At 24.2% G+C, this 6,000-nt stretch overlaps 1 protein-coding gene across 1 annotated transcript in view; it reads right to left on the bottom strand.

Moving 5' to 3' along the window:
• Positions 1 to 5,601, bottom strand: part of LOC107451386 (uncharacterized) — a 34,354-nt gene extending 28,753 nt beyond the window's left edge. Inside the window, exon 1 of the mRNA XM_016067455.5 lies at positions 5,030 to 5,601. The gene's annotated coding sequence lies outside the window, so the exon portion shown is untranslated. The remainder of the gene's footprint in view (positions 1 to 5,029) is intronic.
• Between the last annotated feature and the right edge of the window lie 399 nt (positions 5,602 to 6,000).

Raw genomic sequence — 6,000 nt, forward strand, 5'->3', positions numbered from 1 at the left:
GGACAAGTTAAACAGGATATCAAAAATTAAGCAGAAGTTCAAACTATAACTTATTTAAAGAGTGACTTTAAAAAAATGAAATCTCTCATTAATTGAGAAGAATGACAATTTACAATTTAGTTCTGGTTTTTGACGAATATTTGATAATTCTTTAATAACAATTATACATATTAATTGTACACTCTAAGGTATTTATGCACTAATACGAGTATTTATGCATTTTGTTTTAAAAAAATCACATCGAACTCTGAATCGATAAAGGAAGCTATAAAATCGCTAAAACTACACGCGGCTTTGATATTATGTTATGTTTAACTGATAAAATAAGTTGAATTATACAAAAACATATGCTCCTAATTTGACACCTAAGTTTTAAACAAATTTTAACAGACACACAACATAATTTTTGAATTAAGTGTGCACATATTTTTTTATTTTATTATTATTAATAATATTTGCCTTTGTGTATGTCTGCAAAAACTAATGGTCTTATTTGATAGTTTTACCTACAATTGATTTTGATACATTACCATTCATAAATCTTTCTAAGACGATAAAGATATTATTTCGTTATTTTTGTACAAAATACTACACGAGATAGTATTAAGGAAATATAAAATTGTAGTAAGGAATATTAGGGTTAGTATTAAGGAAATATCTAGTATTGCATTATTATTCAACAAATTTTTGTCAGTTAATTCAACTTTACTGACTTATATGAAAACAAATTTAAAAAGTATGTTGGTCAGATTCAAATTATATCTTAATTTTGATTCAAAACGAAACAGTAGTAGATTAAATCATTAATTTATAATTAAATCTTGATTTTGTCCAGTTTCAACCATAATTGCATAATTTTATTACAATTAAGTAATAAATTTGTAATAATAAAACTTTCTTTTAAAATTCCATTTTAATTCTATTTTACTATGTAATAGTCAACAGCGTAATTTTTTTTTCAATGATCTCTTGTAAATTTATCCAAATCTCATCATTTAAAATATATATATATATCTGAACAGCTTATCAAAAATCATGAAAGAAAATAAATAGCTGAAAGTGTATGCATTTTATGTAATTATTAAATTGAAAACTCGAAAAGTTAATAAAGTTAACGTTGGAATCTACTAAGAATTAATCTATTCCAAAAAAAATTTGTTTAGCATTTTTTCCATTTTTAATTTAAACTAACGAAATTCAAATTTAATGAAAAATGTATGTATGTTATATAAAATTGCTCCAATCCTGTAATTTTCGCATAAAAGTAGATAAGTTTAAGCTTTTAATTATTTAGTTTTTTTTTTAATAAATTGAATCTTTATCTAAAAGATTTTATTAATAAGATACTCATACTTCATTCAAAATAATAATAATGTATGAAAAAATATTACATTGGTTTTAAAATACTTATCTCAAGAATTGTTATGAATGAAATTGTTCGAAATTTTTTTTTCGATATACAAGTATAACCTAACAAGTATACCTTACATTAAAAAATGAACGTACCTTAAAAAATAATTAATATTTCTTTGTGAACTAAACTATTATCAAAGTATTTTTGCGACGTTTTATTTCAAAAATGCTTGTAGAAAACTTTCTAATATGAGAGCATCGGTATACACTCTAAAGATTTGAATTTTGGCTGTCAAAATTTATGTATTTATTTATTCTGAAAAATGCATAAACTTTTATTCACTGACATTTTTAATTTCAGTAAAGACTAATTATTATTCATTTAATAATTAATTTTGTCAGAAAATGCTATTATTTTCCCACAGATAATGCGTGCAATGCATTGAAATTTTATTTCTTGTTTTACAAATTTATAAGAAAATAGTCTTAGTGTCGGGAGAAGTAAGCAAAAAGGTACAGAACAAAAATTTGTAGTGAGAAAATTTCGTATTTGATATTTTTTTTCTGGCCATGCAGTACTCAGGATTTTAAGAACAAAATGACTAAAAATATTTTATGTTTACATTTGCAAATTCTTTTATAAACCTCCTTATTTACTTTCAGCATTAAGAAAAAATAAGTATCATCAGAACTACCAAAATATGAGAATACCAAAACGCTCAGTAATTTATACTGCAATGCTTTGGTATTGATTTCAATAAAATTAATATTTAAATATGGTTAAGTAATATGTGATAAAATTAGGTAATTATATGGTACCTTAGAGTATGGCATAAAAACCATCTATTCGGTTAGAATTGCTTTTCAGTTTTATAATTGTATTAAATGTGTAATAATTATATGGTATGTGTGGTAATTATATCGTCAAATTTACCTTGTTTCTGGCTCTATAGGAATACCAAAAGGCTCAGTAATTTTTACTGAAATACTTCAGCAATTATTTTAATGAAATTATTAATAAAATATGGATAGATAATATGTGATAAAATTAGGTATTGAATGGTACCTAGAGCATGGCATAAATTAATTATTCGGTTAATATTGTTTTTTCGTTTCGTATTTTCATTAAATGTGTGGTAATAATAATTAAAATTTTGAAAACCGAAATTTCCGATTAACCGCTACCATATTAAAGGAAAAATTACCATATAAATGGTTTAAATACCGTATATTTTGGTTTTATTTAACAGAATTACCATTTTTATTTTTTTTAAATCAAAATGTCATTATTATACTTTACGGTAATTTTTCCAGAATTTTTTCCTCCTGGTAAAATTTCATTTATCTCAAAAGTCATATAAACCATTTTCATTATAATCAATATTTAATTAATTCTTTTTCTAAGACTTTTCAAACTATACGATTTTGCAATGAATAATAAAGCTGTCTCTTGTCACTTTTTATTCATATTAAATTAATTATAACCTTTAATAATTGTAAATCTTTAATAATTAATTATAAACTTTTAATAATTAAATCAATTATAAAACTGAATACTATAAACGATACGAATATAAAAGTGAACTCAAATAATTATCAACATGATTTTTACATGAAGTCAAAAAAATAATGCTTAGAGCTTTGGTCCTAGTTTTTATAAATTTGGAAGATAATTACCAAATTTTGCGAAGTATTCAAAGTGAAAATTTAAATTGTAATGCAAACAATTTGGTTAAAATTAATGCTTGGAAGTTGGGTGTTATGGAGCTCTGGTCCGCAGTTTTCATTAATTTGGAAAATTAACATTATTTGGAACTGAATTAATTGTTCATTAATTTGGAACTGAATGTTGTTAAGTGTTTAAGGTAAATATTTATATTGTAATACAATTTGTTTAAAAATTAATATTTTTGCAATTTTTTTAAAATCAATTAAAGCCAATGTTTCAAACACTAAAGCATGGGAAAACTAATTCATTTCCATTTAATGTAAGAACTATGTTATATTTTTATTCATGATGATTCATTCACTTTTTCCTAAGAAATCTATCTAAATGAGCTTTCACACTTTGCACAACGTATAAAGTTTATAATAGTAAAGAGTAAAATGTGTAAGTAAAATTTAAAGTAATGAAACATATAAACTTGTAGATTGAAAATAAATACTTTTATGAACTTTTTGAGCAAATTAAATGTTAAAATATGAGAAAACTAAAACATTTATACTTAATGTAAGAAATCTGCTAAAATATTTTATTTTTAAATTTTATAAATTATGTTTCATTCACACTCTTTCCTAAGAAATCTATCTAAATTAGCTTTCACACTTTGCACAACTTATGAAGTTTATAATTATAAAGAGTAAAACGCATGAGTAAAACTTAAAGTAATGAAAACATATAAACTTGTAGATTGAAAATAAATACTTTAATAAACTTTTTGAACAAATTAAATGTTAAAATATGAGAACATTTATATCTAATGTAAGAAATCTGTTAAAGTATTTTATTTTAAATTTTATAAATTATGTTTCATTCATCTTTCCCTAAGAAATCTATCTAAATTAGCTTTCATATTGTGCACAACAAATAAACTTATAAATTAAAAATGAAATAAAGTCATCCAAAGTTTATGAAAGCAAAAACTTAAAATGTATAAATAATCTTCAAGTCTCATAAACTTATAATATATAAACATTAAAAATAAATACTTTGATGTACTTTTTTGGATTAAGTTACGGCTATCTTCGAATGTTAAAGCTTGAGAAAACTAGATTATTTTTATTTAGTGCAACAAATAGGTTAAAGTATTTAATTTGTTATTTAATCAATCATGCTTCGTTTATACTTTGATCTAGAAATTTATCAAAATTAGTTTTTACAATATGCACTAACTATAAATTAAAAGTAATGAAGTAATATGAAGTTTATAAGAATAAATTATGGGTACAAGTATAAATTAAGTACAGTACAATGAAGTCTAAATAAATTTGTAATACATAAAGTCATAGATCCAAAATAAATACTTTTATCAATTTTTTTTTAGTCAGCTCTGTTGTTCCCTGTTAAACCATAATAAACCTCATGTGTTTTTTTTTCAAGCATATTAAAATATTTTAAAATTTCATTAATCATGTTTCATTCATATGTTTTGTAAGAAACTTACTTAAACTAGCTTTTCTCACTTTTTTTAACCTATAAGCTTTTGAAAATAAAGAAACAATTTCCAGGACCCAGTGTTTTTCCATATCGTTTTAGGAAAAAAAAACTATTTTTTTGTTTTCTCCTCAAATAAAGTTTTTTTTATCTTAGAATAAATCATATATAAATTGATACATCAGAATACTTTTGGCACATCAGAATACTTTTTGGATTGCAAGTTATTTTTCACAAATAATTTAAAAATTGCTTTAAATTTCGAAGTTAAATTTATCTTATTTCTTAAAAAATATATAAACACATATTTTTCCTACACTTTATTATACGAGATGGCATTTATAAGCCGCTCTGAGAGAAGCATTTATAGATAATTAGAATTACGTATTTTTAATCGAAATATATGAAATTGGTATTAGCACATTGCATTGGTAAAAGTACATTACAAAGGTGATCTTAAGTATTTCGTTGTATTCATTCATGTTTGCAATTTCATAAAATAAAAAAAATAATAAAAAATACCTTTTAAGGCGATACAATTTTCCCAGCATTATTTTTCAGTATCTGATAGAACATTCATTTTCATGTAGTTCACGTACCGGCAGGAATTATGTTTGAAAAGTGAACGAAAAATACAAGTGAATTTTTTTTCTTCTTGCGAGCAGTCATTCATTAATATCTACATCCATCCGTGACGTAAGATGCAGTCATTATTCACCATTTTACGGAATTTTTAAAATGTTGCCATAAACGTGGTAAATATATTCAAACGATTTTCAATTTTTCTTTTTTATCGTTTACTTTTCGCTTCTTTTTGTTTTTATCTTCACGCTTCATTGTTTTTTAACTTCAGTTCACTTCTCAACAGAATAAATTAATCATAATTTGAAGTTTTTAAAAATATCGTCTGCCCTTGCCCCTGAATCGTTTTCATATGAGAAATCAAAAAGGGAATGTAAGCGTCTCTTCTTTGTCGGTTCGACCAACACAATGGATCTAGTTTCTCTTATGATCTTTTTTTTTTCCCTGGCGAGAATAGTATAGCTCATTTTTTCCTCATCCTTGTGAATTGTCGCGGGAAACCAAACAGGTCTGACTCGGCCTCATCACCTGTTTACTGAGATTTTTATGACGTCATTCTCTATCGCTCAAGGGCCTCCCACAAACACCAGAGTAACACTGTTCATTGCATCATAGAATGACAGATGAACGATGCAACAGGACATGAATTTTATTTACTTTGATGCAGGTGTTTAATTCCTGCCTGACAAACTTTCGTTTCAAAATAGTAAAAAGTTTGGCTTAAAAAAGGAAAGTTTTCTCCTCAACTTATAGCATTATCTACATCTAATTTTATTTTGTTCTATAATTTGGTTAAGAAATTGTTAATAAAATATTCTTATACAGATTTTTGATAAGAAAAATAATTACCATAAATTTTAACTCAGTCACCATGCATTTAATTGTTATAAGGTGAATTCTATCGAATTTTA

Source organism: Parasteatoda tepidariorum, chromosome 3, assembly GCF_982258835.1.
Source record: "Parasteatoda tepidariorum strain Cologne lab strain chromosome 3, Ptep-v5.0, whole genome shotgun sequence".
NCBI classification, from domain to species: domain Eukaryota; kingdom Metazoa; phylum Arthropoda; class Arachnida; order Araneae; family Theridiidae; genus Parasteatoda; species Parasteatoda tepidariorum.